This window comes from Periplaneta americana, chromosome 10 (genome assembly GCF_040183065.1).
Source record: "Periplaneta americana isolate PAMFEO1 chromosome 10, P.americana_PAMFEO1_priV1, whole genome shotgun sequence".
NCBI lineage: Eukaryota > Metazoa > Arthropoda > Insecta > Blattodea > Blattidae > Periplaneta > Periplaneta americana.
In genome coordinates this window covers 141,051,957-141,066,774 of record NC_091126.1, presented here as the reverse complement: position 1 = coordinate 141,066,774, position 14,818 = coordinate 141,051,957, and the positions used below count along the sequence as shown (strand labels likewise).

General features: G+C 34.7%; 1 long non-coding RNA gene across 1 annotated transcript; it reads left to right on the top strand.

The window, feature by feature from the left end:
• Positions 1-3,030: 3,030 nt before the first annotated feature.
• Positions 3,031-14,818, top strand: LOC138708049 (uncharacterized). The gene is made up of 2 exons (XR_011334560.1): positions 3,031-3,547; positions 12,134-14,818. It is a non-coding gene; the product is annotated as an uncharacterized lncRNA (long non-coding RNA).

The window sequence follows — 14,818 nt, the reverse complement described above, 5'->3', positions numbered from 1 at the left end:
TTTCGGTATTTTATTTTAGTGAACACATACGCAGAGAATCCAGTGAAGAAAGTGATAAGTATTATTTACCGTTTTAGATGTTCATTAAACATAATATTATTATTACGCATATTATTGGAATATTATTATTACGCATATTCTTGAATTATTATTATTATTATTATTATTATTATTATTATTATTATTATTGTTATTATTATTATTATTCTTATTATTATTATTATTATTATTATTATTATTATTATTATTATTATTATTATTATTTCGGAAATCGCCATCAGAGATAATAGTGATAGGGGTAACCACGATTAGAGTATCCAGTATTATAAACAGTAAAGACCCCTGCAATGCATAGGATAATGTTTTCAGAATATGTAATATGCTACCGTGCCACACGCTGTAACTGCTGTGACGATCCGAGCAGACCTAATTGGCGTGGTTATAAGCACTAGGGAGCTCTCGGCTCAGGACGTGAGACAAGGGCAGTACAATGATTACAAATTAACAATGAGAATGACAACATATAAATAACACACATTTTTCTGTTTAACATTTTTTTTTTTTTTAATATAATATTGATTAATTCATTTACTGACACCATTATTTTCCTAATTTATACAATTCTCCATAATCACATAATAAAATTAGTGAACCCTTATGTTAGAAACCATTAACTTTAAACTCTTTTTTTTTTTTTTCCAATATTAAATCAATTACTTATACTCTTCTTATTGATATCTACTCTTTATTTCTATTTAATCTATTTGTATGGTAAACACCCCGTTTCCATAATACAATTGAAAATTATTTTGTTATTCGATATGATTCCTTTCTATATTTTAATTGTATATGTACTTTTCACAGCTTTATATTGGGTCCAAACACTCAAAATCTATAACCAGGGTCAGGACAGGGAAGACATCCGATAGAACTTCGGCAACAGAGAAACTAATTTCGGGCCCTTTAGGGCCTTTGCTGATTATCCCCGCTGAGGTATAAGAAGAGACGTAGGACCTAGCACAGATGGGATCTTCAAACGAGCATAGCAGGGGAAACTGCCACCACATGCTCCGACTAACCAGAACACGTCAGGTGGTCTGGACTAGGTACTAGTTTCTGATTGGTCTGAAATGGAAAGACCACCTGAACGCTTATATGCCAGCCTGTCGGCCTGTGGCGCAGTCGGTATAGTGCTGGCCTTCTGTGCCTGAGGTTGCGGGTTTGATCCCGGCCCAGATCGATGGCATTTAAATGTGCTTAAATGCGACAAGCTCATGTCACTTGATTTACTGGCATGTAAAAGAACTCCTGCGTGATAAAATTCTGGCACACTGGCGATGCTGATATAACCTCGGCAGTTGCGAACGTCGTTAAATAAACCATAATTTAATTTTCTACGAGAGGATGTCTGCAAATTTATTGAAGGAAAATGTCGTCTGTGTGACCCTAATTGGTTATTCTGCTTAGTGTTGTTAGCTGATTTAACAAAACATTTCAATGATTTGAACACTATTTCAAGAAAGATAAACTAATCATACATGCATACAGTGCAGTGAAATCATTTCAGTTAAAGTTATTAAAGATAAACATTTCTGTGAAGAATTGTAGGAATTTTCCTACAGTCAATGATTTACAAACCAATTCAATATCCTGGAACATTTTTCAGATTTGATTCTTTGTAGAAATTACTGAGGGAATTTAAGAACAACTTATCATAATATTTGTAGATTTTATGAAAATAATTTATGAAATTTCTTTGTTTTCCTCTCTCTGCCTGTGATGTTGACAGTGCATTCAGAACAGGTTATATTTTCAGTGTGATGATGTAGTGAACAGTCTTCGATGCTAAAGATCTGATAACATTCTATTAATTAATACCAGATGAAAAGTAAGATACCGGTACTCAGCTTTGAAGAACAAAGCCGACATATGATCTCCATGATTTCATCAACATATATACCTGAACAAATATTTTTAAAATTGGAAATTCAGAAATTAGATCGAGTTTGAGTGACAAAATATCTTCAAATACATCTTGATCCTAGGTATCACTGAACAGAAATCAGACATCAATAATCTGTTATCTTTAAAATGATAGTTCTAAACTTCTTATTAGATAATTATGCATGTGTTGTTCTACAAAAATTTTCGAATGTAACTAGTGTTAGAGATAGGATAAAATGCATCATAATAGCTTTCTCTGCATATTTACTGAATATTATTGTATGTATAAATGTATTTCTATAGCGAGGAATTATTTTTAGTATAACATGTAGCCCATGACCGATAATCCTTGTAGTTACTGGGCCCCAAATAAAAAAATCTGGACACCCTTTCTTCCCCTACAGTTCAGTGATAGATCGTCCTGTGGATTAAGGTTCAAGTGCAAAATTTAACGACAACATACTGATATAGTTGGTTGAACCTGCTAGCATATGGGGTTTGTCTTTCGGTCATGTAAATGTTCGGACTGAGACTATCTCTAGGATATCTTCGCGTCTGCTAAACTATAACAGTGGAAGGAAAACCTGTATAAATGAAGAAGAGCTAGTACAACAATCAGATTACAAACACAACATTGTCTTACAGAACATGAATGCAAAATAAGGATTTTGAATTCATGTATATGTACCAGTACTCTCAGCATGGTAACCAAGAAAGACCATCTGTCAGCAAATTTGAAACTTGAACGCAAATGGGAGAATTAATGACCCACAGAAGTATTGTCATGTCAGAAAGCAAATGGTAGGTTCCATTCAAAAAGAATTTAAGGGAGGAATATAAGAGAAATGAATATTTAATCATTTATTTTAAAAGTAGGGGCTTCTGTGGGGTGAAGGGATGTTTTATGCACGTAATTATACTTTTCGCCACTCGGTGCGCTGCTATATGGTTGAAGTAATTGGTTATTCCTTCCACCACTTGGTGTGCAGCTATATGCAAAAACAGGTGGCAGCAAGATCAATTTCTACATTAGCGCCTCTAACCTCTAGCGTGCGATTTATTTGTTAAAATTTTGTTTCAGATTTTATCACAGTATAGTATATACAGTCGCGAAGCTTAACATGTAGTAAATATGCAAACATTAGATAGTTGCTCACCACTATGATCGCTAATATCGCCTCATTACAGGCAATGCAAAATAGTACCGTCACAGTCTATTGTTTCTAGCACCCTCAAAACTCAAGCTTCGTGACTGTGTATAGTAGACTGTGATTTTATATTTAATTTACATCATTGCGCAAAGACGTTTTATAGTCATTGCGGTTTGCATTTCATTGAATATGTATCATATTTTATAATATTCTCTTGAACTTGTGGAAAATTTTGACAAGATAATGGGAAACACTATTCTTTGTGTTGGTGACACTGCTGACAGTGACAGCTAGTGTGTTTTGTTTATGTTTGTGTTGTGTTTGAGCTTGTATAAGGAGACTAATTTTGTAAAGGCATACAAATGTGAATGGCAAATATACAATGTATGAATATCATGTGGGCCAGGGATCCTATGAGCGCCAACTCTTCCACTCGACTCTCGCAACATAATGTAAGTGTTGGTCGAATCAGGACAGGATGGCTTAGGTTATAGTAGAATAGGTTATGGTTATTCCTGTTCTAATTCTCACCTTATGCAATGTCTAAATCCACACTTTACAAAACATTAATATCGGTATTTAAAGAGATTGCATGCTGGCCGAAATCGGTATCATTATGTCAAGCTTTAAATTTGCTGACAGATGGTCTTTCTTGATTACCTTGCTGAGAGTAATGGTACAAATACATGAATTCAAAATTCTTATTTTGCATTTATGTTCGGTAAGACAGTGTTCTGTTTGTAATCTGATTATTGTACTAGCTCTTCTTCATTTAAACAGATTTTCCTTCCACAGTTATAGTTTAGCAGACGCGAAGATACCCTGGAGATATTCCCAGTCTGAACATTTACATGACCGAAAGACAAACCCCATATGCTAGCAGGTCCAACCAGCTGGGTGCTCCCAACTATATCAGTACGTTGTTGTTAAATTTTGCACTTGAACCTTAGTCCGCAGGACGATCTATCACTGAACTGAAGGGGAAGAAAGGGTGTTAAAATTGTCAATGAATTTTTGTTTTTTAGTTCTTGTTAGTGACCTAATTTTTTCATTGCTTTCGCACATCCCAATAATTTCTCTCGACTTCATTCTTTATTCAGTATTCTTTGATATCATCATCATCATTGTGATCATTATCATCCTTTCATTTCTTTGTGGAACATAAATCTTGACAGAATTTCATCAGCATATTTTGTTTTTATCCAGTTGTTTAATCTTTCTTCATGTCTTATTTGTATCGGCCTTCTCTCTCTCTCTCTCTCTCTCTCTCTATATATATATATATATATATATATATATATATATATATATATATATTGCAGTTCCTGCATCCCTACTAACCATGCTCCTCAGATAAAAACAAAATATTTCATATAATCCTAATTACATCCTTTGTCCTCTAATACAACCTCTTTCTCATTCTGCAGCATTTTGTTTCCCATAAAGACCAGGATTTTATCTTTCTCTTTTACTAAATTCAGTCATCCATACAGTTCAATTCTTCTAACCTTATATATGTGTCTTCTGAATAACATAGATTAGATAGGGTAGCTTGAGTAGTGTAGGATTGGTAGTCATATGTAGGAATTACAGCTAGCGACCTGGTACCATCTTTCTAGTACTTGTCGTCCTCGGTAGTGTAGTTGGTATAGCGCTGGCCTTCTATGCTCGAGGTTGTGGGTTCGACCCCGGCCGAGGTCGATGGCATTTAAGTGTGTTTAAACGCAACAGGCTCATATCAGTAGATTTACTGGCATGTAAAACAGTCATTCCACGAAAAGTGTGAATTGTAGTTAAAAATATAAAATTTAGAAAGAAGTATTATTTCATACTACAAATAGTTTAAAACACATTAAATTTTAAGGTTCCACCTTGATTTACTCAATTTTATAGAGGTAAAATAAGTTTTAGGCATCTTTCTTGTAGGTACTTTTCATGTACCCAACACTGATTCCAAAATATGTGGGTTGGGCAGCCTATAGCTTTCAATCTGATCAGCTGATATCAGCCATTTTTGTTTTAAAGCATGGCATAAAAATTGTAGTTTCTTGAACTGATTGTTACATTTTCAAGGTATGTACCAAATTATATTTAAATCTTATTTGAAATTCAGTTAACCAATGTAGCATCCGTTACATGAAAATTGTTTTTTTTACTATAACATTGTAAGTATTATTAGAAACAAAACCACAGCTTATGAAAGTAATTATACAGTTCCAACATTGCCTTTACATATATTTTTGCATTTCTAAAGTGAATTAAAAACATAATGGACTGTAACAGATTCTACACTGTAACGGATTCTACATGACAACCTGTTTTCTTTTTGTTACGATTTTAGGCCTAATTTTCTACAGAATCATGGAAGATCACAGTAAATACAATAATCGTATGGCTAATCTGAAATTTAGGGCTAAGAAGAAAGAAGATAAAAAAAAATGGACTGAATATCTGAAGAAAGATCGAGATAGAAATATTGGTGGATTAAACCAAATTTCAATCCGAAAAATTTTGACATATTCTTCAATTAATCATATAGGGTGAATATTAGTAGCTATAAATATTGGAGAAAATATATTATTCATTTACTTTCTAATCTATTCAATACTAACTTTAACAATCATTAAATCGTTAGATCACATCAAATTTCATTTATTAATCAAACATTTTTAATAGGGAATGAAATATCCACAGTAAAAGTCCTAATATTCACCACTTTATTGTCATTAGGGGGATTAAAGTAAAAGGGACCAATTAAAGGTAAGGCGTCAGTCAGATAGAATATTGGATGATATGCTAAAACGGGCAAAGAGAGAAGCAATGAGGAAATATAGAAAAAAGAAAGCAGAAGAAAATAAGACAATAGATGGGTCAAAACCAGAAAAGGCTTTTGGGTCTTACCAATGTACCAGCACTTTAAGAAAAGCTGTAAAAAAAGTACAAAATGTACTCAGGCCTACCACTGAGTCCTTCAAAGAAAAGGGCATGCTGTGTATGGCTCCCAAATGAGAAAGTGATATGTTGTGGTGAGATATTGCCAACTCCTGATTTCAAGACTCAAGGACATAGAGTAATGCACGAGTTTCACAAAGACGTTAATGTTAATGAGAAATAAACTTGTAAATATTAATGAGACTGTAAATATAAATTAAAGCTATTTTTAGTGTATGGTATAAGTTTATAACAAATTTAAGTGATAAGTACATTTTTTTTTTCGGAGAAATTGTAGAAATATTCCCAACATTTGATTTCAGGACTCAACAGCACAGCTTAAATGTAAGAGTTTCACAACGATGTTAATGTTAATGAGAAGTAACCTTGAAAGTATTAATGAGACTAAAAACAGCTAATAATTCTTTGTACACAAAAATAAAACTCTTTTTAGTGTATGCTATATCTAACCTACAGTATTACATTGTTTTCCTATTCATTTTTCCTTTAAACTTTGTAATTTAATTTGTCAGAGTTTATTTATTTAATTTCAAATAGTAAATATTAAATTACTACACTTCAAAAATTAATTTTTTACTATCTTATACTTCATAAAAGATCCATAGCTACATATCAAAGTGACTTGTAGAATCCGTTACAATTGAATGTAGAATCCATTACACTGTATAAAATTCATTAATAAATTAACTTCTTATCATTTCTAAAAAATTCTTGTAAAGAAATGAAGTGCAATTCTTCATATATAAACAAGAAAGAGATGAATTTGTCAACCTCATCCTAGAACCTGAACTTTCAGTGAGAATAATGGTAAGTCATGAATTTAACAGAGAGGCGGTAGCATCCGTTACAGCAGCTAAAAACAGTCAGTTTCCTTTATAACTAAGAACTGTAAAACAAAATTTTTCAGAATGAATGTTTGGCTTCCATATAATCAGAAAATTATAAAATATTTCTTAAAACTGAATTATTTTTTTAGAAGAAAAGGGATTTAAGGTGTGAACATGTAGAATCCGTTACAAATGGATTGGCTGATAAGAACTCCAGTGGGAAAAAAATTCCAGCACACCGGTGACTCTGATATAACCTCTGCAGTTGCGAGTGTCGTTAAATAAGTTAAACCATAATTAATTAATTATTTATTTCTAGTACTTGCATTATAATGACGCCATATTTCAGTCCGTAGAACTGAATAATTAAATTATTTGGCTTAAATGCATAATACCGTAGTGTAGTGGGCTTTTAGTAATTAGGCCTGTGTTCACATATGTCAATTTTGGATTACTTTTAAATCTTGTAGGCATTACTGTTAACATTGATGTCATACAGGAAATATAAGTTCATTATACATTATGTCGGGTTTTTACTGTTTAGGCAAAATATAAAAGGTTTATGACGAAGATATAATGGGGGAGGTGCGAATGCCTCCCCTCCCCACAGTATCGCATATGAGATTGATATCGTCATTGCAGGCAGAGGAAGTATTAATACACAAAAATGTGCATAATATGCAAGGTGCGAATTGAATATTTTTTCTAGCAGAGATATAAAAATGTTATTTCTCGATATAAATATTGTCCATAATAATTTGCAGTATTGGCTGACTCATAAATATTGTGTTCCCTGGAAGAGACAAATTAATACATTTTCAGCAGAGGACATCAGATTCTCGAGGGGGATGCCTGCTAAGAAAATGCCTATAATATAATCAATGATATTTTCTAAATTCTGATCACTCTAATAATATTGATTCGAACAATGCAGATTGGAGAGGAGACGCACAGGTTCCTTTACCTAGGATATAGATGGAAAGAAAAATTTTTCTTTCTTCAAGTAGATGAACGATTGAGATTCCTGATATGTGGTACTTTTGTGCTCAATATAATGTGGAGCGCCACTATAAAAATAAACATACTAATATGCCTATCTATGATTTTGTTGTAGAAGTGGGTCGTACAAAAAACTTAGGATCATTTTCTTTTAATTGGTTTATTTTATGAAGCTTTATCGACTGTGGACCTGAGGATCTTGAGAAAACCTCCTTAAAGGAGGCAAGTTTAATTCTGAATAATAATAATAATAATAACAATAATAATAATAATAATAATAACGTTACTGATATTATTTTGTTATTATTAATAGTTGCAATGATAATTATGTTCAGCAAATCTGGCTGATGTTAGCTGTTAGCAGTGGCGGCTCATGGGTATTGAATTCAGGGGGGCTGCATACAAAAATAAACCATGCAACTTAACTTATTTAAATATTAGTTCCATGCGCCTTGTCTTGTAGGTTGAAAACTTTTGAATCATCTTCTTATTAAAATCCGATATGTCGTTTAACAAAATATTTACAATGGAAAACATAGCTAATGCGGTCAGTCTCTCTACCCTCATCGTATTTCTAAGATAGGATTTTACTCTCTTCAAACACGAAAAGCAAAGTTCTGATTCGAAAATTGTCATTGATATGGTGATAGCTATGCGTAGTAGTTTCACAACTTCTGAAAATGAGGCTTGCAAATTCTCAGAAGAAACTGCAAGAGCTCGACTGCGTCACTGATATTTCTGAATTCTTGTCTCTGATATAACACAGTGAGTTCCGTTTTGAGTTTGTCTTTATCGAACATTAGAAAAAGCTTCACACATACATTTAGGTCATTTTCAGGAAATGAGCTTTTGTAGCATTCAAATTTTTCTTGACACAGAAGAGAAGATAATATCAGATGATCTATGAACTGGAATCGGGTGTTGTTAGCCACTTCCTTGGCTGCTGCATCCCTTGTCTGAATCCCTTCGACCTTAAGACGCTTTTTATGGCTTTCATTTTCACAGATTTCGCTGCTCAACTGTGCACTGTTCCATATTGTCTGTATGGCATTAACAAAGCTTGATATGCAGAGTCGGCCTCGGTAGCATAGTCGGTTGCGGGTTCGATCCTGGCCCAGCTCGATGGCATTTAAGTGTGTTTAAATGAAACAGGCTCATGTCAGTAGATTTACTGGCATTTAAAAGAATCCTGCGGGACAAAATTCCGGCACACCGGCGACGCTGATATAACCCCTGCAGTTGCGAGTGTTGTTAAATAAACCATAATTTAATTTTTTTATATGCAGATTTGAACCTTAGAAATATCTAACTGGTGATGTTGTAGTTGGTTGTACAATATATCTACATGATACATCAATAAATGAAAAATCTGAGCCAGAAATTGAATTCAGTATCTTCAAGAGTATGCACCAGGGCGCTTGCCTCATTTATTGTGATGTTAGATGTTTCAGATTCCATTATGGTTTGAAAACATTCTAGCAATGGCTCCGTCTTCTCACGAACGACATTTACTGTTCTTATTTTAAAACTCCATCTTGTTGCCCCAGCTGATGGAATTGTCTTTTAAACACATTAATCTAATACTGACTGTATGGAGATCGAGAGAAGAAAGCAGGGATAATGGATAAATCAGCAAAAAATATGCGAGGCTTTGTATTTTGTTTAGCAGCTCTTTCCATTATGAGATTCAACTGATGGGCACTTAATTTCACATTTCTCCTGATTTTGTTAAGGTACTGAACTGAATAGACTGTAAATATTGTACAGAATTAAACGTTGTTGCACTTGTTATACTCAACAACATTAAAGAAAATGTATTTAAAACTGCGCGCTACTAGCAAGCTGCTGTAAATTTTGCAGCTCCTGGAAACTCTGGATTCACGGCGAGGGGCAGCAGGGGGAGGGGTAAAACTAATGCGCAAAGCACCTGAGACGAGACTGGCAGCTCCAGGGGAGGAAGTGGCTTCACCCATAGTCCTTGTCTCTGGTTTCGCTCTGGCAGCACCAGGGGAGGAAGTGACTTCACTATCGATTGCGTGCATGTCAATGAGAGCGAAATTTAAAAAAATTCGAGCCGCTAAATAGAGACTGTATAATTAATGTATTTCACAACATAAAACGAGACAAGAGCCACAAATGTCTGGGGGTGCTGCAGCTCCGCAGCCCCTCTTCGAAAGCCACCCATGGCTGTTAGAGATGCTGGCATACTGTAATTTTATCGTGCTGGCATTGTTTACAGCCGGTGATTCTTAATCTCTATTTTGTAAGTCTGTATGTTCAGATATTGTACCAGAACAATGGAAGAAGTCCATAATCGTATCTATCTTTAAGAAGGGTGACAAGACTAACTGTAGTAATTTTTTAGGAATATCATTTTTGTTGATGTCGTACAAATTTTGTCCAATATTCTTTTGAGAAGATTAACTCCATATATAGATGAAATTATTGGGGATCATCAGTGTGGTTTTAGGCGTAATAGATGAACTATTGATCAGATATTTTGTATTCGACAGATAATGGAGAAAAAATGGGAGTATAAGGGTACAGTGCATCAGTTATTCATAGATTTCAAAAAGGCATATGACTCAGTTAAGAGAGAAGTTTTATATGATATTCTTATTGAATTTGGTATTCCCAAGAAACTAGTTCGATTAATTAAAATGTATCTCAGTGAAACATACAGCAGAGTCTGTATAGATCAGTTTCTGTCAGATGCGTTTTCAATTCACTGTGGGCTAAAGCAAGGAGATGCACTATCACTTTTACTTTTTAACTTTGCTCTAGAGTAGCTTATGACATTAGGAAAGTCCAGGATAACAGAGAGGGTTTGGAATTGAACGGGTTACATCAGCTGCTTGTCTATGTGGATGACGTGAATATGTTAGGAGAAAATCCACAAACGATTAGGGAAAATACAGGAATTTTACTTGAAGCAAGTAAAGAAATAGGTTTGGAAGTAAATCCGAAAAAGGCAAAGTATATGATTATGTCTCGTTATCAGAATATTGTACGAAATGGATGTATAAAAATTGGAAATTTATCCTTTGGAGTGGTGGAAAAATTCAAATACCTGGAAGCAACAGTAACAAATGTAAATGATACTCGGGAGGAAATTAAACATAGAATAAATATGGGAAATGCCTGTTATTATTCGGTTGAGAAGCTTTTATCATCCAGTCTTGTGTAAAAAAATCTGAAACTTAGAATTTATAAAACAGATATATTACCAGTTGTTATATATGGTTGTGAAACTTGGACTCTCATTTTGAGAGAGGAACATAGGTTAAGGATGTTTGAGAATAAGGTTCTTAGGAAAATATTTGTGGCTAAGAGGGATGAAGTTACAGGAGAATGGAGAAAGTTACATAACGCAGAATTGCACGCATTGTATTCTTCACCTGACGTAATTAGGAACATTAAATCCAGACATTTGAGATGGGCAGGGCATGTAGCACGTATGGGCAAATCCAGAAATGCATATAGAGTGTTAGTTGGGAGACCGGAGGGAAAAAGATCTTTGAGGAGGCCGAGATATAGATGGGAGGATAATATTGAAATGGATTTGAGGGAGGTGGGGTATGATGATAGAGACTGGATTAATTTTGCACAGAGTAGGGACTGATGGTGGGTGACAGTGAACCTCCAGGCTCCTTAAAAGCCATAAGTAAGTAAGCAAGACCGCGTTTTATTAAGGTATGATACTAATTGGCTTATTAAATAAATGTTTGGAGCAATTTTTGTACATACACTTAAACTGACAATTTTTATCGGAGAAGCATTTATTTTAAAATATAAGTAAAAGCCGCTCCACTGAGTAAAACACAACTTGTGCTTGAGTCTGCTACTGCACTCATCCTTGCATATCCGTACATTTGCGTTCTGCCCCCATGCTCCAAGAGCTAGTTCGGGGCAGCTCCCTTGAACAGGTCTGACATACAAAATACATTGACTGACAAAAAAAATCACGCAATAGGTCGTAAATTTGATGTATGTAAATGATTACAATATTCGAGAAAAATAATAATTTTATTACTGAAAACTGATCACCTGGATTGAGGGTCTAGTACCCTGTTTGTCCACCTCTAGTTTGGATACAGGCTGGCATTGAGACATACAGGTTTCATATAGTATCCTGTGGAATATCTGTCCATATTTGCTGCAACTGGTTCTCTAGATCTTGTAAACTCCTAGGCTACTGAAGTTGACATCCCAGGTGGTCCCAGACATGTTTGATTGATGACAAATCTGGCTATCGTGCAGGCCATGGAAGTGTGACAACGTTGTGGAAGCATTCCTATGACACCCTTGCTGTGTGTGGCCGAGCATTATCCTGCTGGAAGACACCTCTTGGAAGCCCTGCCATGAGTGGCAGCACATGTGGCTGAAGATGTACTGCACATATCTCTGTGCTGTTATTGACCCTCGTATCACTACTAGGGGTGACCGATTGTCGTATGCGATGGACCTCCAAAGCAGCTCGCCAGCAGTGAGGGCAGTGTGTGGTGCCACAGCAAATGTAGGATTGAGGCGCACTCCATGAGGTCTCCAGACATGAACACGACCATCATCAGAGTTCAAATGAATTACTGTGTTAAAGAGCATCAGTTTAAAGTTAAGAAATTAGTAATGACAGTTCATGAACCTCTGTCACTTGCTGATTAATATTGTGAAGAATAAGAATATCTAAATAGCCGATTTGTGCTCTCAATTAATTTTGTTTATATCGTCGTTGTTCCTGCAATAAATCCTATGTGACATATTTATCGATTTTCAGATTTTTGCTCTATTAAATAACTTAAATAGTGATACAGCAAATAAAAAAATCTCCCATATGTAATTCTATTTCTTTCTTTCTTTCGAAAATGTAAGAATTCACAATCTCCTATGTACTACTGCCATACAAGAATAAATGTGTTTTCTCTTCCTACTAAAAAATTTCATATTTTGCACATAGGAGTTATTGCAGGATCAATGACGATATGCTAACTCTAACTGATTCTTAGGCTGATTGAGCTGTTGTATTCATTTTGTGCTATAACAGAATAAAGCACACACATTTTTCAAGTTGCATTTTTTTTTTTTTTTCATTTTTTGCCATTTTAAAAGTTTTCGTTTTATTTTCCAGTAATTTTTCCACACAAATCATAGTTGCTGTTTTTTCCACTGTAGGGGAGAGTTGGGTAGTATCGGACATTGGGTAATATCGGACAGTGAGTTTCTTTCATCTACCACTGGATGGTAGTACCTGAATGACATGGTTACATTTCTGTATGCGACATCACAGAAACGTAACCATGTCATTCAGGTACTATCATCTGGTGGTAGATGAAAGAAACTCACTGTCCGATAGTACCCAACTCTCCCCTAACAGTTTCCTTCGCCAAGGATACTAACCTTAAGTCAGTGGTCATAGTGATAGAATAAGCTGATAAAGAATGTGATGAGTGTAGATTTTACCTGGAAATACAGTTTTCTGCAGCCTACTACTATTTTTCAGCTCTTGGCTTGCAAGCGCTTAAAAACCAACCCATGGAAATTGCTTAACCCCTTCAGACCTGAATTTATATTAAAAAAAAAAATTAAAAAATCTGGTCACATAATCATTCTGGGGATCCAAAATTCCCAAATCAAGTCTTCACAGAAAATAAAAATTTGGGGACAGTTTTGATACCTGGGGCCCCAAAATTTTAAATTTTATTTTTAATTCAGGTATAGAAATGTTTCAAAAATAATATTCTCCATTTTTATCACATTGGATTTTTCAAAATATTTAAAAGTATCGAAGACATTCCAAAAAAGAAAAAAAGAAACAGTGTACACTATAATGCACGTCAGGCCTGAAGGGGTTAAAATTGCATTGTATATCGAGGGTGCAGAGCAGATTGGGTGGGAAGGGAAGGACAGTGGGAAAAGAAAAGAGTTTAAAAATTTTAACTTCTGTTCATTACAGATATGTAAAAATGTCTTGTTTTCGAATGATCTTAAACTGCAGAGTGTCGTTTGCAGTGGGATAAAATATAATTTCATGAAAGGTTTCAGTAACTGTATTATTTTCTTTTGAATATAAGCTGTATTGCATAATGCATGTATACAACATATTCCTGCCATATACACTGACTGACAAAAAAAAATTACGCACCAAGAAGGAGTTTTTGTTTTGCTGCAAACCTCGGTATGAATGTTCAAATTTTATTATCATCTGTACATTCCTTGTAACTGAACCAGTAGTATTGTATGTGGCATTAATTTATGAATAAACGGTTCACTTTATGCAATAAAGACAAAGACATAAATTGCTGTGCATGTTGCAGGTTACACAGTGGCTCAGCGCACAATGACATTTTCGCCACGGCTGAATTAGGCTATGAAAGTATGTAATTATAAGTTCAGTGCTTTAAGATGCCTTGCGTAATATTTCATAAATATAAGAAATTGAATGTTCATGTTACAAAAAATTGAAACTTTGAAGCTCCGTATCTCAAAAGTATGGAAAAAGCATTTACAACCTTGTCAAACCAAGGCCACGAATTGCTTCTATTTCATACAAAGAACCTCCTGTTAAAATTTGTGCACTCAAACTCCTAAAACCCTGTATGTATAAATCATAGAATTGGCCAAATGGACTGAGTTTAGGGATCACACTATTCAATTTTAGTTGCAAGGACACTAATTGTCACATAAAGGAGGTGCATGTAGATGGGTGAACTGGTGCAGTGTTCTGCAACTGGTGTGACTTCACGAGATGAAAGGTGTGACGCGAAAATTAATTGAAATTAAAATGGTCTGTTAAGGAAACATGCCCAATCCCCGAGTGTGTTGTGTGTGGTGAAAATCACAGTAATGCTATGGTTCCCAGTAGATTGAAACTACATTTGTTAACAAAACACAAAACATTCCTTTCTGTCAAACAAAGATATATATTATCATCGTCAGTTGTTGGGGGGG